The following is a 23,114-nucleotide window of genomic DNA, read 5'->3' as shown; positions in this document are numbered from 1 at the left end:
ATGACAATTGAAAAATCTGAATTTGGGGCAAAGTATTGTATGCCATTTTGGTTTTTGAGTGCGTCTAAACCCTCCAAATAAGGTTTTGAGTGTGTGTAAAAAAAAAATTAAAATAAACTTTTTTTTGCAATTTGTTTGTGTCATTTGTTATTTTGCAAAAAATGTATGTGATACTTTTTGCAACCAGCCGAAGTTTGCTGTCTGAGTTTGACTATATTTTATAAGGTGAGCGTTCCCAGCCACCATGATCCTGCATGCGGGTTTTTTTCTTTTTCATGCTGAAATGCGTGACACCTTCGCTATTCGCGCCTTACATTTCGCCAACTTTTACGCAGATTGTCGCAGTCGAAACGATTTCACCACGCTTATTTGAAAAGGTGATTGCAATCTTTGTTTTCCTAATTTAATACCGTGCATTTATGTTTGTTCTTTAGAAAAACACTTTTTTTATTTTTTTTTATTTTTTTACCTGTATTTAATTTTGACATTTTGAGATAAAAATTAATCATTCTTCTTGGTGACATTTTTTTATTTAGAATTTTAATTGCATTAAAACCTGTATTCGGTTATTTTTAAAGTTTTTTTTAGACAGTTTGGGTTTACAGAATACATTTTATTTTTAATCAAATATTTTTATTTTATATATCAGATTTTTATTAAATTTTTATCATAAAATTTGTTCTCAGCCTTTTTTTATTTTTTTTATTTGATAAAATAAATCCAAAAACACCTTCTATAACAAAAAAAAAATTGTTTGTAGAAAAAAGTTGCTGAAGTTTTGTTTTTTGGTCAACTGAGCATTTACACTCATTATGTTTAGATCAGTGAGCCGTTTGTTTTAAGGGAGACAATAACAACTGCAAAGAGCAATATCTTTCAGTTATTTCCCTTGTTAATTAATGTTCTCACTTGACTTCCGGTTGGCGCTAAATTTATTATGCCACATGTTTTGGCGTTATTTACCCTTTTATCTTCCTGCCTTGTATTTTGAGTTGCTTATTGGATGTAAGGTAATCCTTGTCTTTCATTCTAAAATGAAGATTGATTGTCTCACGAAGTACTAAGTGAATTAACTGATGGAAGAATTTGATTTCGAATTTGATGACTGATGATGGGAGGGCCGGGGCCTCACAGACACAGTCACAGTCTCGATTTTATTTTATTTTTTGCCAAGACAAGAACACTGTTCTATTCATCCAAGTTTGTTTTTTCTGAACGAGGTGTGAGTCAACTAACTTTTCCAAAAACATGATGTTGATTGATGTTGTGGTTTGCTTTTTAGAATTGAAGTTGTAAAACTAAAACAGTAAACCTAAAAGTGTGAAAATGCTCCGATTCGCTGGTCACACAACAAAAATCGGGGAGGTTGCTAACACATGTCTTACCCGTTCGCTTCAAATATAATCCAATCAGTTTGAAACATTGTTCACAAGTAGACGAGACTCTGCTTTTCATATTCATGATATTGATAGTGATTGAATAATATATTTTATTCGCGAGCTGATCTACATTACACACGATGACAAAATTCAACCAACCCGATTTTTTGTTGAAGTAAACAAATGTATGTATAACCTGCGAATTAGATGGTAGTTTTTTACATTCTCATTTAACATTTATCAGCTTCCTGTCTCTTGGTAAACTTCTGGATTCTAATCTACTGATTATACATTCCAATTTTGTTTTCATTGATGAACAAGTGTGGACTTTTTAAAGATTTTTTTCTGTCTTCATTTAAAAAAATGTCATCCATCAAATGTAAATTGCATCTTCATCAAGTGTTAACTATTTCTGTGATATTTTTTCAAGGTGGCGGTACTGAACAGCTTCGGTCAGTTCAAACATACTCTGTCTGAATTACAAACAGGACCTTGCGTATTGAGCCGAGGTAAGTAACCATTCATATCGCTCTGCCTCATCAATCAATAACCGTTCAACTTCAAGATTTCTCTCTCTCCCAACCTCAATTTTTTATTTTCTCTTTGGTGGGTCAGGTTGTGACTTAAGTTTTGTTCATATGGCAGACTTTGTACCAACTTTCCCCCTACCTTGAAACAATTTTAGTCAGTGCCAAATCAAATCAAAATTGCTGCACTTGTGAACAGCAAAAACGCTCAAACTTGTTTTAAACGACGATTCTTGTCCGACTTTGAATACCAGTGCAGCTATCGGAGCTACCTCCTAATGCAGTAAGAGCAGTTTGGCGATACTTTTGCTATAGCTAACCAATCAGTAAGCGGCGATAAGAAAAGTCTGCGGAATATCTTTGTCATTCCACGGCCAAGTCCAGCAGTTTTTGGAGTCGCTGCTAAGTCTTACCTTAATTGTTTATAAATTGCTGGAGCTGTTCACATGGCTGACTTTTTGCCGACAACCCAGGAGGTATTTTCAAACGACTTCGAGTCGGGGGAAAGTTGTTTGCTCGTCTGTCATGTGAACAGCGCTTAAATGTTTTCAGATGATCTGAAAATCTAGGCAGGGATATAGTTTTGTGTCGGTGTGATTATTCATCAATTTATTTCAACTCCTTTCAGTGCAGTTTTTGAGTGACTGTCAGCTCGCTCCTACCCTTTTTACCTTTTTTTCTTTGTGTTTGTGTGAGAGTTATGTCCAGTAATTTGAGAAAACATAATAGACCAGTCTCTATGAACCTTAACTGTCAAATTCTCTCAAAGATTTTATTCATTTAAAAGAAATATTCATCAAATGTAAAAGAATGTAGTGTCCCCCAGCCATACTCATAGTAATAGGCTCTATTTTGTCAGTTTTATTATTCAGAGGATTTATTTTTAGTTCTGTAACCTGAATGGTGTTTTTTTGTAAGAGTTTTGTGCAATTGCATATATGTCTTCATCAAGCATTAATTATTTCTGTGATATCTTTTCAGGGTGGCAGTAATAAGCAGCTTTGGTCAGGCCAAACATACTTTGAACTACAAACAAGACCTTGCTTTTTGACTTGAGGTAAGTAACCATTCATATATATCACTTAGCCTTGTAAATCAAAAACTGTTCAACTTCAACATTTCTCTCTCTCCCAACCTCAATTTTTTCTTTTTTCTTTGGTGAGTCAGGTTGTGACTTAAGTTTTGTTCATATGGCAGACTTTGTACCAACTTTCCCCCTACCTTGAAACAATTTTAGTCAGCGCCAAATCAAATCAAAATTGCTGCCCTTGTGAACAGCAAAAACGCTCAAACTTGTTTTAAGCGACGATTCTTGTCCGACTTTGAATACCAGTGCAGATATCGGAGCTACCTCCTAATGCAGTAAGAGCAGTTTGGCGATAGTTTTGCTATAGCTAACCAATCAGTAAGCGGCGATAAGAAAAGTCTGCGGAATATCTTTGTCATTCCACGGCCAAGTCCAGCAGTTTTTGGAGTCGCTGCTAAGTCTTACCTTAATTGTTTATAAATTGCTGGAGCTGTTCACATGGCTGACTTTTTGCCGACAACCCAGGAGGTATTTTCAAACGACTTCGAGTCGGGGGAAAGTTGTTTGCTCGTCTGTCATGTGAACAGCGCTTAAATGTTTTCAGATGATCTGAAAATCTAGGCAGGGATATAGTTTTGTGTCGGTGTGATTATTCATCAATTTATTTCAACTCCTTTCAGTGCAGTTTTTGAGTGATTGTCAGCTTGCTCCTACCCTTTTTACCTTTTTTTCTTTGTGTTTTTGTGAGAGTTATGTCCAGTAATTTGAGAAAACATAATAGACCAGTCTCTATGAACCTTAACTGTCAAATTCTCTCAAAGATTTTATTCATTTAAAAGAAATATTCATCAAATGTAAAAGAATGTAGTGTCCCCCAGCCATACTCATAGTAATAGGCTCAATTTTCTCAGTTTTATTATTCAGAGGATTTATTTTTAGTTCTGTAACCTGAATGGTGTTTTTTTGTTAGAGTCTTACAAGTGCAATTGCATATGTCTTCATCAAGCATTAATTATTTCTGTGATATCTTTTCAGGGTGGCAGTAATAAGCAGCTTTGGTCAGGCCAAACATACTTTGAACTACAAACAAGACCTTGCTTTTTGACTTGAGGTAAGTAACCATTCATATATATCACTTAGCCTTGTAAATCAAAAACTGTTCAACTTCAACATTTCTCTCTCTCCCAACCTCAATTTTTTCTTTTTTCTTTGGTGAGTCAGGTTGTGACTTAAGTTTTGTTCATATGGCAGACTTTGTACCAACTTTCCCCCTACCTTGAAACAATTTTAGTCAGCGCCAAATCAAATCAAAATTGCTGCCCTTGTGAACAGCAAAAACGCTCAAACTTGTTTTAAGCGACGATTCTTGTCCGACTTTGAATACCAGTGCAGATATCGGAGCTACCTCCTAATGCAGTAAGAGCAGTTTGGCGATAGTTTTGCTATAGCTAACCAATCAGTAAGCGGCGATAAGAAAAGTCTGCGGAATATCTTTGTCATTCCACGGCCAAGTCCAGCAGTTTTTGGAGTCGCTGCTAAGTCTTACCTTAATTGTTTATAAATTGCTGGGGCTGTTCACATGGCTGACTTTTTGCCGACAACCCAGGAGGTATTTTCAAACGACTTCGAGTCGGGGGAAAGATGTTTGCTTGTCTGTCATGTGAACAGCGCTTAAATGTTTTCAGATGATCTGAAAATCTAGGCAGGGATATAGTTTTGTGTCGGTGTGATTATTCATCAATTTATTTCAACTCCTTTCAGTGCAGTTTTTGAGTGATTTTCAGCTTGCTTCTACCCTTTTTACCTTTTTTCTTTGTGTTTGTGTGAGAGTTATGTCCAGTAATTTGAGAAAACATAATAGACCAGTCTCTATGAACCTTAACTGTCAAATTCTCTCAAAGATTTTATTCATTTAAAAAAAATTATTCATCAAATGTAAAAGAATGTAGTGTCCCCCAGCCATACTCATAGTAATAGGCTCAATTTTCTCAGTTTTATTATTCAGAGGATTTATTTTTAGTTCTGTAACCTGAATGGGTTTTTTTGGTAAGAGTTTTGTGCAATTGCATATGTCTTCATCAAGCATTAATTATTTCTGTGATATCTTTTCAGGGTGGCAGTAATAAGCAGCTTTGGTCAGGCCAAACATACTTTGAACTACAAACAAGACCTTGCTTTTTGACTTGAGGTAAGTAACCATTCATATATATCACTTAGCCTTGTAAATCAAAAACTGTTCAACTTCAACATTTCTCTCTCTCCCAACCTCAATTTTTTCTTTTTTCTTTGGTGAGTCAGGTTGTGACTTAAGTTTTGTTCATATGGCAGACTTTGTACCAACTTTCCCCCTACCTTGAAACAATTTTAGTCAGCGCCAAATCAAATCAAAATTGCTGCCCTTGTGAACAGCAAAAACGCTCAAACTTGTTTTAAGCGACGATTCTTGTCCGACTTTGAATACCAGTGCAGATATCGGAGCTACCTCCTAATGCAGTAAGAGCAGTTTGGCGATAGTTTTGCTATAGCTAACCAATCAGTAAGCGGCGATAAGAAAAGTCTGCGGAATATCTTTGTCATTCCACGGCCAAGTCCAGCAGTTTTTGGAGTCGCTGCTAAGTCTTACCTTAATTGTTTATAAATTGCTGGGGCTGTTCACATGGCTGACTTTTTGCCGACAACCCAGGAGGTATTTTCAAACGACTTCGAGTCGGGGGAAAGTTGTTTGCTCGTCTGTCATGTGAACAGCGCTTAAATGTTTTCAGATGATCTGAAAATCTAGGCAGGGATATAGTTTTGTGTCGGTGTGATTATTCATCAATTTATTTCAACTCCTTTCAGTGCAGTTTTTGAGTGATTGTCAGCTTGCTCCTACCCTTTTTACCTTTTTTTCTTTGTGTTTGTGTGAGAGTTATGTCCAGTAATTTGAGAAAACATAATAGACCAGTCTCTATGAACCTTAACTGTCAAATTCTCTCAAAGATTTTATTCATTTAAAAAAAATTATTCATCAAATGTAAAAGAATGTAGTGTCCCCCAGCCATACTCATAGTAATAGGCTCAATTTTCTCAGTTTTATTATTCAGAGGATTTATTTTTAGTTCTGTAACCTGAATGGGTTTTTTTGGTAAGAGTTTTGTGCAATTGCATATGTCTTTATCAAGCATTAATTATTTCTGTGATATCTTTTCAGGGTGGCAGTAATAAGCAGCTTTGGTCAGGCCAAACATACTTTGAACTACAAACAAGACCTTGCTTTTTGACTTGAGGTAAGTAACCATTCATACAGATCACTTAGCCTTGTAAATCAATAACTGTTCAACTTCAACATTTCTCTCTCTCCCAACCTCAATTTTTTCTTTTTTCTTTGGTGAGTCAGGTTGTGACTTAAGTTTTGTTCATATGGCAGACTTTGTACCAACTTTCCCCCTACCTTGAAACAATTTTAGTCAGCGCCAAATCAAATCAAAATTGCTGCCCTTGTGAACAGCGCAAACGCTCAAACTTGTTTTTTAAGCGACGATTCTTGTCAGACTTTGAAGGCCAGTGCAGCTATCGGAGCTACCTCCTAATGCGATAAGAGCAGTTTGGCTATAGCTAACCAATCAGTAAGCGGTGATAAAAAAAGTCTGCGAAAAATCTCTGTTAACCTTTGCCGTAGGTCGTGAGTACTTTAGTAACAGTCCGGACTTTAATTGCGAATATCTCGAAAACTATGTGGAATTCTGTAATGAGCTTTTGTAAATGCCTCAAACACCTAAAAAATCTTTTATCTCCTAAACCCGCATTAAAATTGATAGACAGGTAATTAAGTAAACAAAGGTCAAACATCGACTATCTTCGCAGCACGTCGTGAGACACTATGTAACCATACTTCTAACAGTGTAATGTGACTTTCTGGTGACTGTAATGTGAAAGCAAGGGGCCAGTTCGGGGTTGTGTTCTTTTCAACCATACACATTGAGTAGTGGATTTGTAGATTGAAACCCTGATTGGGCCTTCGATGTGTACACAGAAGTTTTCAGACAAAATCTCGATTGTAAGGGAGATAATTGTGGGTTTGATGTCAAAATAAAAGCTGAGTTATGGTTCCTGTTTATTTCAGGTAAGAATTAACTTGGTGCGTAATTACACAACACGTAAAAGATAAATGTAAGTACAAAATCGGAAATATATTTAGTTTGACAATCTAATTCAATGAAAAGCCTGATTTATGTATTTTTTTCTTTTTTCTTGTTCTTGTTTTGTTTACCCGTGCATGTTTTTCTTTCTTTGAGAAGTATGGTTACATGGGTACTCACGACGTGCTGCAAAGAATGTATTTAGCGAGCTGCGGCGAAGGTTAAAGCATGTAGTGTCCTCCAATCATACAATTTTACACTGTCAAATGGTTAACATTTTCCTCTGACTACACTTCATTCTATCAGGTTCTATTTTTTCTCTTTTTTTTCCAGGTACCATGCCTCATGTAACAAAGTCTTGCAAGATGTCAGCCGATCAAGCTTACACATCTTCGTGATCAGGGATATCTGTTTCGGCACAGTCGGTGGTGCTAAACTCTGGCGATGGGGTAGAAGTTCTGTCCAAGACACCACCCCTGTGCATCATCCAGAAAGCTGAAGAGTGACAAACCTTGACCCACATTCAGAGTGTAGAACTGATTATCTTAAGATAACATATGATCCTGAAACCAAATTTTAAAGCAGATTAATTGTTCTCAATCCAGAACTTGTCTTTTAAATCATACTGCAGAGATTACATTCCCAGTGCTGCGATGGTTATTCACCACACACACTCAAGGTACAACCCTGAAGTGATGCGATTTTTTTGTTTTAGTTTTTTAAACTAAACTTTAAAGCCTTTTTTCCCTTAATGTGTGTGTGTTTGGCTGACTTGGAAGTATTATTCCTGCTGTGACTTTGTTTCATTGATTCCTTACGGAGAAAAGATACAAGTTGGCTTATTATTATGATATTGAATATAAAGTATGGTCTTCAGACTGTTGTTTTGTCTTTTGTTGTGAAAATGTGTGATTGAGTGTGTGTCTGTGAGGTTCGAAGTATCGGTCAAACATATGACGAAGACATGTCATTCATACAGTAAACATATGACATATAGCAAACAATATCATTTGTTTCATGGCAACCATGTAATTTGCATATGCCAATGTCATTTGTGATATGGCAAACAAATGAATTCCATATGTCAGTGTCACTTGTAATGTGGTGTAAATGAGGTTTCCATATGACAATGTCACTTGTGATGTGGCAAACTAGTGTTTTTGACATGTCATTTTCACCTAAAAACCATATGGTAGCCATTCCAAAACCATTTGCAATTTATCTATGACTGACATATGGTTTTACTATATGATTTCCACATGCCATGTCATATGTTTGCCATATGCTGGGCATATTTCTCTGCTGCCTGGGTCGTCTTCGCTTTGTTGAATATGAAGCCGCCATTATATTACTCGGTGTTCTTCAGATGTAATCTTTGATCCATGCACATGCAATACTTGCGCGCACGGAACGTATTCACAGTATATTCGCCGGCAATTGTAGCAAATTTCAAACACTCTCAATCGGCAGGCCCAACGCGGAACTGAACAGGGCAGAATAATAGTCCCGCAGTGAAAACAAAAATCCTTGAAAATATTTAGTCATCACGTGAGTAAATAAACCATTCTAGAGACAACAGTTGTTATTAAGAGAACTGCAATAATTACACACACATAAAATACTTCGGTGTATTTTGAATGATAGTATTCTTCAACGTTTGCTACGATTCAAACGAGTCTAGTGTAAACAGCGTGTGCTGTGACGTCACCGATCTCAATGGGGCAACTTGCAGACTCGTGACGTGACTCGCGCTCGCAGCGTCTGAACATTTTCCTCGCACGCTGTGTGGGAATGAAGAGGGAATTCCCACTTTTATCCCATTTCTTTCTAAGTGCAAGCTTGTTTCCCAGAGACTAAGGGACGGCCCAGGGGAGTTATGCATGAGTGAGGTCTAAACGTTTAGGCGGCGTGCAAACAGCGAGTGCCGCCAACCGAAACTGGCGACTAAATTTAGACGTGCTCCGGAGGTCGTCTAAATGGTTTACACGCCGACTTCAGTGAACAGAATGGCCATTTTCATGGTTTTCCGCCATCAAAGTCGACGAATTTTTTCGCCGTAATCGTTTTTAGACAGAACCCAATAGTTGGAAGTGCTGGACTAAAAATTTTTTTGTTGTTGCGAGATTCACTTCCCTTGTCATATTATTTTAGAACCAACACCGATAAGATTAGCGAAGACATCTTTGATTCGTTTCAGAGCAAAGTAGCACTGACCCATATTTCACTGGTGCCGTTTTTGACTCAGCTTTTACGCGACAGGCACCCTCTTGCTCGTTTCATCTTTTGCGCCTCCATTTCTCCACGCTCTCCGTCCCACTGACCCATATTTCACTGCTCTCCGTCTCTGAATAGTCGAACTCCCCGTGCGAGGAAGCGGGAGGATGTTATCGAATGACCCTAGCGCATGCGCAAAGGAAGGAATTCCTCGTTATAAAAATAGATTGACTGGTGACCTTGCTTTACACGGCAACTTGAAAGTCGGCGGTCTGGTCGTCACCCGTGCATACCGACTGAGCGCCTGCGGTAGGCGGCGACTTTCAAGTCATGACTTCGCTGAAGTCGGCGTGTACTTTCGACGTCACTCATACATAACACCCCAGGTCTACACCACTTTTTTCCCATAGCTTTGACTGTGGGAGTTCTGTGGGATGGGAGTGGGCCCACTCTCCCATCCTCTTCCCACTTATTCACCACTGGGAAACCAGTGGGAATTCAATATGCGTGTTACTTGGGAGTTCAGTATGGCGATATCGTGGAATTGTTCAAGTCATGTACATGTATATCTATTCATCTCCACAACTTAGCTGGGTGGTGACTAAGGTGAAAAGAATGTCGTTGGAAAGCCACAATTAATAGATCATCGGCGCAGATGCTTCCACACTCTGTCGTCGACTGTTACAATAGTCATTCCACCAGTCAGCTCCACCATTCTTCACCGACCAGACTTCTTCACCAGACTCCAGTAACGATAACAAGGACTTGTTATCACGTAGAAGCAGATACAAAAATAAACCATCACAGGTCCGTGGACTGCTGCAATTAGAAACACAAAATTCTCATTGTATACACCAGTTAACAGATTCGGCATTTACATGGTACAAAGAAGGAAAACTCACGTGATACCCAAAGCGATTCTGGTTGGACGAGAAATTTCGACGAGCAACCGCTGCATCGTCTGCTCAACGTGATGGAAGCAATTGAACGGGACGGTGTGTTTTCCTCTACGTTATAACAAAAACCTCACGTTACATCCAAATTAGCGATGGCGTCAACATGCTGTGTTATTGGTTGCAGTAATGGGAGTAACCGACTTAAAAAATAGTGGTCGGAACATTGCAAAATTCATTACGTGCCTCGACGGTCGTTAGTGTGTGGTTGCGAACCACAAGTTCAGGTGGGCATTTGTTATCGCCTGTGTGTCATGTTTTGCCAAACTTTTAGTACGACTGATGTGAGCCGAATTTATTGGGGAAAGTTCAATGAATGCTAAAAGGTATGCCAAATAGTAGTGTGTCATGTTTACTTTGCGTTGGGTTGTGGTGAAATACACAGCTGTTAACTGTTTGCGAGTTGCCTGGAACACGTTTCTTTTAATAACATCTCTCGATCTTCACATATTTTGTCATGTGAATAAGAACAGAACAAGTTCGTCAAACATATTTCTTATTTTATCTGCATTGAATGAATTTACAACGTCCTTCTTGTTAATTGATTATTCATAAAGACTACTTGTACTGAAGAAAATGTTTCCCCCTTTCAACGGGTGGAGTAGTGCGCCGGAGTAGTGTCCCTTGCGTAGAAACGTGGGCGAATAACACGATCTGCGCATGCGGTGAAATCAACCGGAAAAGGAAAAAGACATAAACATGCCGAAAAACGATATGCGCATCACCCGGAAAAGGAAATGGGTCGAATCTGCTCGCGATAAAAGAAGTGCGCATGTGCGAGATCTAAAATGGCCGCGGAACTGTTAACTGATGTATTGAGATTTCTCTTATAATCAACAAAAACAGGTAAACAACGATTGGTTACCTATATATCGATCAATCAGGAAACACTGGTACAGTCTCCACAATTATAATTGTCTCTATCGTATTTCGACAAGGTAAAATGCACGCTATGTGGTCAAGTAGACCACAGGCGGAAGGTATCGTTCACTGGACCACTACTTTCATAGAAAGACTACAAGGTATGTCACTCAGCTTCGAGTCGTGCTCCACTAACTTGAGAAAAAATTATGCAAAAAATAATTGCCAATGTCAAGAATCTTTGTAACTTTACAAATGCCGTGATAAATGAATGTTCTAACTATCTGTACCTTTTATATTTAGCTGCCTGTCCGCTGCATGTTTTTAAACCGTATTTTGTGTGACCAAACGTGTCTGTCAACGGCATACCACTTAGAGCCTGTGCGAATGATGATCGTCGTATGTCCGAGGAGATAGTAGTCCGATGCGATCATTGGTTATATAATAACCGGATATTCGATGATTATTTTCATTGGTCGACTGAAATCGTCTGCATCGCTTCCGTTTTTAACCAAGACTAGTGAATCATAGACTGTCCAAAACCCTGCAGCCAAGACAGCAGCGCTGACACATTATCTTGGTAACACAAGCCAAATGAACCTAATTTGCATAAAACGAATTGTTTGGATCACAGATCCAATTAACGTATAATATTTCAATGACTACATATAGGAACAAACTAATTAATTAATTTTTATGCTATCGAGCTGAAATGCAATCCCATAGTCCGGACCGAGTCAAAGAGAGTTGGACCAAAGTTTCAATCAATTTGCTTAAAAAAGGCGATCGTCACAGTGCCGCCATAATTTTTCTAAAAAGCTTGATATGACGTTACCAAAGACATAACAAAATGAAGAAAATGAAAATAAAACGGGTGGCGTTATCTGGAAGAATGTGTATGTAAAGACGTTCATGAATTAAGTTCTGTCGATTAGTTTTCCGGGAATCGCTCTACACTCACACACCATCACCCTCGTGTCAGTTTCCAGTCTATCAAAACTTGACCAAATGTAACAGAAAATAATTTGTTTTCTTTCAGGAACACCTGAGTTGCGGTGGGGAAGGGGAAATAAAACTAGTGCACTGAATTACGTGAATGTGTTGAACAAAGAGACAGCGTTCTTATTGACATTTCACTTGACAAGAGATGATCATGATTGAGCTGATGGCTGCCTAGTTTATACAAAAGACAGTAATTATGAGCTAACTGTCTAAAAACATCTCCCCCACCCACCAAACTCTCCTCCCAGCTCCCCCTACACCAACAACAGAACCAGCAGAAGCATCATGATCTTTCAGTGCAGATATTAGAATTGGAGCCAAACTGACGTACCTCGTCCATTTTACAAGTAAGAGCCCCCCTGGAAAAAAAGCAATAAGGGATAGGCAGACAAATAGAAGAAAACATTTCCATTGACTTTGGAAATTATCTGATCTAACCGTGTTAATTTTTATTGGTTCTGCTCTTTGCGGGAGGGGAGACAAACGTGTGAAAGTACTTAAGTCAAACAGATATAAAGGAGTACTGTCCCTTTAGCGCCCAACCTAACGCTTGCGACGCAGGCAAACACTGCGCACACGCTCAGTCTCTTGCTGCATTTTGCATCGCTTGGGATTATGGTTCTAGGAAGCAACTGGAATTTCAAATCAAAGGATGCATTTGATTTTATTTTGGCATTCAAAAATGTTTTGTATTGGAAGTTAGCTCCGTTGCATCGAGTCAAACCAAACCCAGTTTCAGTGATACAGTGGAACCCCCTCCAATGTAAGACTTCCTCCCTTTTAAGACTTTTTTTCAGACTTTCTGTTCATAACCTCTGTAAGGTTACCCCCATTTTAAGACCCACTCCTTTTTGATGACTCACATGCGAAGCAAAAGTGAGTCTATGTACTCACCCGAGTCGTCCGTCCGTCCGTCCGTCCGTCCGTCCGGCCGGCCGGCCGTCCGGAAAACTTTAACGTTGAATATTTCTTGGACACTATTCAGTCTATCAGTACCAAATTTGGCAAGATGGTGTATGATGACAAGGCCCCAAAAAACATACATAGCATCTTGACCTTGCTTCAAGGTCAAGGTCGCAGGGGCCATAAATGTTGTCTAAAAAACAGCTATTTTTCACATTTTTCCCATTTTCTCTGAAGTTTTTGAGATTGAATACTTCACCTATATATGATATATAGGGCAAAGTAAGCCCCATCTTTTGATACCAGTTTGGTTTACCTTGCTTCAAGGTCAAGGTCACAGGAGCTCTTCAAAGTTGGATTGTATACATATTTTGAAGTGATCTTGACCCTGAACTATGGAAGATAACTGTTTCAAACTTAAAAATTATGTGGGGCACATGTTATGCTTTCATCATGAGACACATTTGGTCCCATATGATCAAGGTCAAGGTCACTTTGACCCTTATGAAATGTGACCAAAATAAGGTAGTGAACCACTAAAAGTGACCATATCTCATGGTAGAAAGAGCCAATAAGCACCATTGTACTTCCTATGTCTTGAATTAACAGCTTTGTGTTGCATGACCTTGGATGACCTTGACCTTGGGTCAAGGTCACATGTATTTTGGTAGGAAAAATGTGTAAAGCAGAAGGTCAAGCATGTGAGTCGTATGGGCTTTGCCCTTCTTGTTAAGAACTGAAAGGGAGGTTCCTCTGTAGTTGGCATGGAAGATTCAGTGCAGGAATGTTGAATCTGTCTGCATGTTACTCATTCTTGTTTATTGACAGGAAGTAAAACACTGGGACGAAATGAAACCCATCAGTAACGTTCAGTAAAGTACCACTGACGTTATTTTGCAGTGGCTCAGCATCAGCAATTGAAAAGCCTGCAGGTAAGAATCCTGATATGGCTACCCAGTGTAAGCAAGTCAATGCCTTCACGCACAGATAAGGAAGAAAACACATTAACCTAACAAACACTGAGAACGTAACTGTTTATTGCAGTTCACCCCTGCACATTTGGCATGTAAAAGGAACTTGTGGAAATAATATACAATCGATTCTGATTCAATCGGAAATGAAGAAAAATTGAAAATCTGGGATGAACAGAGTTTGAAGAGGGCTGTGTTTTGCATGATGTGATGAGGCATGTTTGTTCAAAAGTTGACATAAAAGTTAACTGCTTTGTGGCACTATTTATACTGCACAGAAGCTGGTAATGGTCTACAAAAGCATGGTGCAAGATTTCTTCGTGCAATTCAGCCAAAGCTGCAGGTACACAAAAAACAATGAGATCAGTGAATAGTGACCCCAGCAGTTTATGTGAACATTTTAATGATGTTGCCGTCAACTTATAACAAAGGCGATAGAAGCTTGATTGTAGCCTTCTTTTCACATTTAGTCAAGTTTTGACTGAATGTTTTAACATAGAGGGGGAATCGAGACGAGGGTCGTGGTGTATGTGTGTGTGTGTGTGTGTGTCTGCATGTCTGTGTGTGTGTGTGTGTGTAGAGCGATTCAGAGTAAACTACTGGACCGATCTTTGTGAAATTTGACAGAGTTCCTGGGTATAATATCCCCAGACGTTTTTTTCATTTTTTGGATAAATGTCTTGGATGACGTCATATCCGGCTTTTTGTAAAAGTTGAGGCGGCACTGTCACACCCTCATTTTTCAATAAAATTGATTGAAATTTTGGCCAAGCAATCTTCGACGAAGGCCGGACTTTGGTATTGCATTTCAGATTGGAGGCTTAAAAATTAATTAATGACTTTGTTCATTAAAAATCTGAAAATTGTAATTAAAATTATTTTTATATAAAACGATCCAAAATTACGTTCATCTTATTCTTTATCATTTTCTGATTCTAAAAACAAGCTCTGAAAATTAAAATGATAAAAATTATGATTAAAATAAAATTTCCGAAATCGATTTAAAAACAATGTCATCTTATTCCTTGTCGGTTCCTGATTCCAAAAACATATAGATATGATATGTTTGGATTAAAAACACGCTCAGAAAGTTAAAACGAAGAGAGGTACAGAAAAGCGTGCTATCCCGCTCAGCGCGACCATTACCGCACTATTCTGGCTTGTCGATTTCACTGCCTTTGCCACGAGCGGTGGACTGACGAAACTACGAGTATGCGGTCTTGGTGAAAAAATGCAGTGCGTTCAGTTTTATTCTGTGAGTTCGACAGCTTGAAGATACTGAACTTGTCAAATCCAGGTGCACGGAGCCCCTGGGGCTTTTGGTCATACCTCAGGCAGCTATCCGTTAGAAGACCTACCAAGTCTCATTGACTTGCACCCAAAGAGTCAAGAACTGCGATTTTTTTACGAATTAATTTACTCGGACTGGTCTTGGCCTATTTTTGGATCTAAATTTAGATCAGGTAGATCACCACATCATGCACAAAAAGACAGTCACTAGCAAACTATGTCAGACGTCATCATGAGTTTGTGTAAAACAAAATGGAGGCCGGAATCGAACTCCGACCAAACACCACGTAATAACTAGGTTAATTTATGCACTCGCGTGAACAAGAAACTGTCGAGCTTCACAGATGTCGTCGTTGGGTAGTTTTGGGTTTGTTTTACTACCATAGGAGGATTTTTGAACTGTAAATGCACTCAGCTGCAACAAAAAACGCAAACCGAAGGCTGTGAGCTGCACTGTGCCTTTGACTAAATGTAGTAATTTCGTCTTACGCGACTTGTTTATGAGATACGCATGCTTCATAGTATCATACGTGCAAAATACCTTGAAGCTGGTCGGGGCTCCAAAAGAAGAAGTAAAGCAGTATAACCTTGGCCTGGTAGCTGAGCTTCCGTATCTTTCTATTACAATAGCAAACTTGATCAATTAATTAAAACAAGTTGCGTAAAGCGATATTAAAACATCTTTTCAATCTGTCGGCCTGAAACTAAAACAACACTGAAAACCACTCATGACCGAGACTACATGCAGTAAGGCTTGGTTAGCCAAACCCAATGACCCAGTCGGATTGCGCTTTTCTCGGCGGAGCATGTAGTACGTCAACCTAATATGCACCTACCGATTTTCTTTCATTCCTCGTACATTTTCAGAGTAAACATGACATTTGTATATTTTTGGATTCAGGAGATAGCAAAAACATGTAAAAAATCTGTTGGTGAAAATTCGTTTTAATGACGACTTTAATGAGCAAACTAATTCACACATTGTAAAGCTTCGAAGCTGAAATGCAATCCCATTGTCCGGACTTAGTCAAACATTTCTTGACCAAAATTTCAATCAATTTGATTGAAAAAATGAGGGCGTGGCAGTGCCGCCTCAACTTTCACAAAGCCGAACAAGCCCGATATAACGTCCTCAGTGACGTCTATCGAAAAATAAAATAATAAACTTCCGGGGGTATCAACTGGAAGAATTCGAATATGAAGTTTCATGAATATCGGTCCAGTATTTCTTTCTCTCTCTCTCTCTCTCTCTCTCTCTCTCTCTCTCTCTCTCTCTCTCTCTCCACGCACACACACTGACTGCCTGACATACACCACCACACTCGTCTGGATTTCTGGCATATGTTAAAACATTGACTAAATGTTAAAAGAGAACACACACACACACACACACACACACACACATTCGTAGCGTCCCTGCTATCCTCTGTTCCTTACCCCTCACCCTGTGCCTTTTCGTGAACGATATTGTGTGTGTGTGTGTGTGTGTGTGTGTGTGTGTGTGTGTGTGTGTTTGATCAAAGGAACCTTAACATTGCACTGAAAATTCATTACTACACCCCACCCACCCCCCCAGAACCAAGTCTTCTTTGAATGTTTATCACTGGCGGAATCTTGGCTCCAGCTTACGACGCGATTAACGAATCACAGAGATGGCGAAGCTGGTTCAGTCTCCACATGCAACGAACCGCCGAGACAGCTTCATTACAATCCCAGATTGATTGCTATTTATACCGCAACCTGTCTGACCGAATATTCGATCCTTTGTCCACCCTGCTTGTCAAATTCATTGAGCCAGACAGCATAGAAACGATGTCCTCAATATGTGATCGTCTGGCGGGATTGGATTCGTTTTGATGTGCGTTTCATCCGCTGTGAGTGCCGACGTCTTTCATATTGCTGTGGTCACAAGTTCATTATTTAACAGAAGTTCTCAACAGCCATTTCTTGCCTCTATTCTCCCGTTCTCATTTTATTTTTGAAAGCAAAATCAAATAGCACTGGCATTGAGCGCGACCGAGATAATATGCTGGCAATGCTAACACCGAAACGCAAGGACCTATCACCGAAGGGCACTGACGTCATTTCACAAAACGGATTTCCCTACTCAAAGGAAAAAGCATGTACCTTGCTTTGAGTGGTTTTTTTTTTTACTAGTTTTAGCACCAAAACAATGCTGCCCTTAACCCTCAAAACAAGGCCCAGAATGCACCAGATTGCACAGATTTTAACCGTTTTTCAAACATTTTCCGGGGGAGCATGCCCCCGGACCCCCCTAGTTCGCAGAGCATGTTTTAAAACTGAGGCAAAAATCGTAATAATTTTGACTTTGAGAACAGATTCATTCCGCATTAATAATAGTAATATCTGCATGTTCAAGTAAATGGTGGACAGTTTTATACGAGCAGACACGGATATCAAACACAGTGCTATAGGTAGTCACCTCCAGTGAAATGAGTTGAGGCCAAAAAAAAAAATAGGTCTGTTTACGGTAACCCGACCGACCCTATTTTTTTCGCGCGACCCTAGACTTTTTTTTTTGGCATTTGGAAAAAAAAAAAAATCTTGGTTTTTTTTTGCAAAATAACGTAAACATATGGTTTTTTGGAGAAAAAAAAAAAAAATTCCCGACCTACCGACCCTATTTTTTTGGCCTATGTTACCGTAAACAGACCTTTTTTTTTTTTTGCCTGATCTAAAGTGCCTGTAATGTGGGGATGTCTTTGTTCTTGGTTCGATTTATGTGAATTCCAAGACTTGCAGTAGAGTCTCAAGTTTACTCTGCTCGTATAAAACTGTCGACCATTTACTTGAACATGCAGATCTGTCTGTAGGCCTACTTACCGGGGACAACTGCCAGATCGACACTGCGCTTTCGACAGCTACTCCTCGCGCAGACACTGGAAAAACGCTGTGCATATCAAACTGTAGGAAATCTCCTTTGGTATCTTTGTTATGTATTTTTCTGGAGCTAAGAAACCGAACAGTGTGAAATCGTCTTCCCCGAATCGGCGAATGCAGCTCGGTGAGAACTGAAAAGTGAATCTATACCACAATCCTTCACGCGACCTGACCTGATCTTGACCCCTGACCTGGTCTACATAGCACACACGACACAAATCAGTCACCTGCTTTTATCCTCTCAAAACCCCCCACCACCCCTTTTCTTTTGATACACACTTTAACTACACACATGCCGACAAAATGTTGATCATTACTTCAATAGTTTGAAGATGGTGCTTGAAAAATAACGAGGTGAAATGAGTATTTCGGTGTTTAGTCAAATGTTAAAGTTTCTACTACATACATACATACGCACGCACAGTCAGACAAAGTTTACCATCGCATAGGCTACACTTACGTGAGCCAAAAACGATTTGAAGAAACAAATCTGAAAGTTAGGAAGTTTAAGAACCTTCTTTTTGCAGTGATAGACCTGGTTGTAAATAGTTTTTAAGCGTGGAGCTTGCCATGTGAACTGAGAAAATAAACAAACTTGCATCGGTCTTACTGAGTGATCGACAAGAAGAAGAAGAAGACAAGAATAGCAATATCAGTTGAAGAGACGATACCAAATAATAACCAACCAACCTTACAGCTTTGTACGCGTTGCTAATATGCTGAACACACACAACAAAAGGTGAGAATGATGAACCTTAAACCACAATTAAAAAAAGTATGGCAAACATCAATTGGGCAAAATATATTTCATTCGCTTGTACCAGCTTCATCGTTGAAGTGCTCTCCTTGGGTTCTGACTTAAGTCGAAGAATACGTTTCTCTCACCGTTTTATGAATATTTGTTGTCATTGCTTTTGTCGTTCTCAAAATCTCATGACTACCATGTTCATGTCACGAAGCTCTTGCCCTTGTTCGGTTCCACGAAGCCAAATAGGTTGAAGGGACGTTAACCACCAACAACCAACCAACTTGACCTTGTTTTCTGGGTCGTCCACGTACCGGATTATATGTCTCGGGTCAGGTTCCTTCTGTAGTTCACTACCAGTACACTTTGCCAGGCTGTAAATACCGCTTTTCCGAATTCCCCTCGTTGTTTTTCAGCATGCATGGATACAAGTTGTTACTAGATTTGAAAAAAACAAGTATGGAAAGACACACCTTTTTTAGAAGATTCTTCATTACACAGTGATATACCGCAATGTAAAAACATGTAATTTCCAACACGGAGACTACCGTGTGCACTGAAAAAGGAAACAAACTTGCATCGATCCCGCATGGCCAGTTTGGTTAAAGGGACGTTAAAAAAACAACCAACCAACAAACCTATTGCAACGTATAATGCTCTTCTGCAGGTGCTCGTGTAGCGAAGCTGTATTCATTCTACTGGGCGTCGTTGTTAATTAAGAGAGAGAAAGAGAGTGTGTAGATAGTTGAAATATTTTTAGATTTTGCTGTAGAAACTTTTCAACTTTCTTTCTTTCTTTATTTATTTGGTGTTTAACGTCGTTTTCAACCACGAAGGTTATATCGCGACGGAAACTTTTCAACAATATATCTACTTATTTAACTTGATTGTATACGTTTCTCTAACACTAAAGGACTTCACAAACACCCAACCCACCTACAAAACTCCCACCAAAATAACAACTCTTGATACTTTCTACGACATAAAACAATGTACATGTTGTATTCTCTACAATGATATATGTTGTTAAATTGTAACAGTATACATAACGGTTGAAAACGACGTTAAACACCAAATAAAGAAAGAAAGAACAGTATACATTAATACCAATTACTATGTGCACCTGCAGAATGTACTTCATGAGGCGTTGGCCATTCAATGCAGCATGCATGGACGCAGTTAGATACCAAGATCACATTGCAATACATACACATAAAGCACACATTGTGATTTTGACATACACTCAAAATACCTGTCCCGATATGAAGGTTCTGCCGCAGCTAAATATTGTTTGAATGGAGGATAACGGATACAACATAAATGTTACAACAACCAACACCAACATAACAACCCCCCCCCCCCCCCTAAAATGTCATGTCAGTGCTGGGACCAGACGGTAAAGCAAAAGTAAAATATGATCACGACATAATTTGCTATTATGCGCCGCGCAAAACCATTTCATTACCAATAAACTGAGATCGTGTAGAATAAGGTAGAACAGAAGATCATCACTGTCAGTGGTAACTATAGTGTCAGTCGCTTTATTCAATACACAACTAATCGATCAAAATAAATTACAAATTACATTGCGCCAGATACCGCAGAGTCACCGCCAGGCGTTCTTCTGCACAAATACATTCTTTGAAATTTGTGTTCTGCTTCTCGATTGACGGCCCGACAATGTGCAGCAATTCATCGAATGTGTCGCCGTCCATTCTGAGGAACCGTCTCAGTTGACGATGGTCTTGGACGGCCAATTATTGTACTAGTGCATGAAACGCACCAAACTCCTGCCGCCCAAGAACATAAGGAAGATTGGCCTTCTGTTGTCTCCTCTGCAGTTGTCTATTTTGTCTCAGCTCTGTGCAAAACCAAGAGGCCAACAAAATCCTCAATGCCGTTGCGACGATCGGCCATTCTTGCTGAACCACGTGTGTGGACGTTCAAGAGATTCGTGACAAACCCTACAGTGCAGAAACTCTAAAGATTTTATTCTGGGATGTTCCCCCGGACAAGATTTGTTATCTTTCTAAAAAGATGACACATTTTTGCCCGTTTGCCTGGTAATCTAAACAACGAAGTGATTGTGGTAAGATGAACAAAGTTAAAAAACAAAGGATTACTGTACTCACCGATACAAAGACGACACAAGACGATTACGAATTTTCGTTTGCCTGGTGTTCTAAACGTTAAATTCTGTTTGATTTTTGTTTTCCTTTGGCAAAACAGTTTTGGGAAACTCTTCATTTGATTAGATTTGTGCATTTGATGGTGTGCGTTTTTCTTTTAAAATTAAATATTGTGGATCATCGATACGAACATTATTCGACAATGCTTATGAACATACTAGCTTCCCGCAGTGGGGCACTGCGGTTATGAAATTAAAGGCTCCTCCTGTTTTTGAGTCACTTGAGAAAAAGTGACTCTATGTAATCGGTCAGTGTTAGTCTGTCCGGCCGGCCGTCCGGCCGGCCGTCCGTAGACACCACCTTAACGTTGGACTTTTCTCGGAAACTATCAAAGCGATCGGGCTCATATTTTGTTTAGTCGTGACCTCCAATGACCTCTACACTTTAACGATGGTTTCGTTGACCTTTGACCTTTTTCAAGGTCACAGGTCAGCGTCAAAGGAAAAATTAGACATTTTATATCTTTGACAAAGTTCATCGGATGTGATTGAAACTTTGTAGGATTATTCTTTACATCAAAGTATTTACATCTGTAGCCTTTTACGAACGTTATCAGAAAAACAAGGGAGATAACTAGCCTTTTCTGTTCGGCAACACACAACTTAACGTTGGGCTTTTCTCGGAAACTATAAAAGTGACCGGGCTCAAATTTTATGTGAACGTGACTCCCAGTGACCTCTACACTTTGACGTCTGCTTTGGTGACCTTTGACCTTTTTCAAGGTCACAGGTATGTCTTGAAGGAAAAAAATTGAAATATCATATCTCTGAAACTATTCATCGGATTTGATTCAAACTTTATAGGATTATTCTTTACATCAAATTATTTACATCTGTATTGTGTTGTGAATAGCAATTTCTTCCTGTCCATCTGATGCCTCATATAATATTCAGAACTGCGAAAGTGACTCGATCGAGCGTTTGCTCTTCTTGTTGGAACCGCAGGAGCTTTCTAGTTTGCTGTTAGGTAGATTTTTGGTTCCTCTTTCCTGTCATGCTCTCTTTTTCTTCATGAATTCTTTTCTTTTTTCTGCCTTCTTGCTCATTCACCTGTATTTTTTCCAAAAATCTCTTCTCTTGCCGCTTGTCTCGCGATTCATGTATAGTTTAATCTGTTAGTGTTCTGATGTAAGTCCAGCAGTAGATAGGTTAAGCCTATTTTAACATACTGGAAACTGGTAATCTTCCAGTAGGTATTAATTTAGTTTTACTAAAGCCTGCTGGGACACAAGTAATGGGTTAGTGCATTTGTAAACAGGAATCGCTTGACAAGTGGCCCCCTTCATCCCCCCCTTCCTCGTCCTGATATGGCTCTGCGTAGTCGGCTGGACGTTAAGCAACAAATAAACAAACAAACAAACAAACATACTAGCTCTCTGTAAAAAAAAAATTGAAACTTCACTTTCCTAGACACCCTGAAACACACATATCAATTTGTCCTTGAAAGTTGCCTTCTTACTGCAGTAGAGAAAACGGAAACAAGTGCCAAACTTCAAGATGGCAGACATGCAGTTTTCTCCAGCACATTGACCCCCTTCCTCATCCTCACTGTCTGACAAGACAATGTCATCCTCATCAACGCCATTTTCCAAAATTATGAAGTTGTGTAGATCACATGCAGAGGAGATGAATGTTGGAATGTTTGTCATGTCCAAATCTTTCAGCCTTCGGAATTTCCCTTTGAGAAAACCTATGGCACGTTCCACATCCACTCTGCGCCTGGGCTTTGTGACAAGTCAATGTCATCCTCATTAACGCCATTTTCCAAAATGATGAAGTTGTGTAGAACACATGCAGAGAAAATGAATGTTGGAATTTCAAGGACGTTCGTCATGTCCAGATCTTTCAGCCTTCGGAATTTCCCTTTGAGCAAACCTATGGCACGTTCCACATCCACTCTAGCTGCTCCTTGCCTGGGCTTTGTTGTATGTGGTTTCCAATGCAGAAAGATGGCCATTGTCTCGGAAGGGAACAAGTAGGTAATCTCGGAGAGGGTAGGCGGAGTCCCCGATCAAATGATATTCTGGAGGCAGTC

The 23,114-nt window shown here is 39.3% G+C and overlaps 3 long non-coding RNA genes across 3 annotated transcripts in view; 2 read left to right on the top strand and 1 right to left on the bottom strand.

The window, feature by feature from the left end:
* LOC138946980 (uncharacterized) overlaps positions 1–22,448 on the bottom strand; it is a 63,916-nt gene extending 41,468 nt beyond the window's left edge. The window contains exon 1 of the long non-coding RNA XR_011449502.1: positions 21,676–22,448. This is a non-coding gene — a long non-coding RNA (uncharacterized lncRNA). The remainder of the gene's footprint in view (positions 1–21,675) is intronic.
* Positions 909–4,045, top strand: LOC138946965 (uncharacterized). Its single transcript, XR_011449497.1, has 4 exons — positions 909–1,010; positions 1,810–1,888; positions 2,888–2,963; positions 3,969–4,045. It is a non-coding gene; the product is annotated as an uncharacterized lncRNA (long non-coding RNA).
* On the top strand, positions 5,028–7,917 carry LOC138946859 (uncharacterized). The gene is made up of 3 exons (XR_011449440.1): positions 5,028–5,121; positions 6,124–6,199; positions 7,385–7,917. It is a non-coding gene; the product is annotated as an uncharacterized lncRNA (long non-coding RNA).
* Positions 22,449–23,114: the final 666 nt, after the last annotated feature.

This window comes from Littorina saxatilis, linkage group LG1, assembly GCF_037325665.1.
Source record: "Littorina saxatilis isolate snail1 linkage group LG1, US_GU_Lsax_2.0, whole genome shotgun sequence".
Lineage (NCBI taxonomy): Eukaryota > Metazoa > Mollusca > Gastropoda > Littorinimorpha > Littorinidae > Littorina > Littorina saxatilis.
The sequence above is the reverse complement of the archived record's forward strand: the minus strand, read 5'-3'. Positions and strand labels throughout refer to the sequence as shown.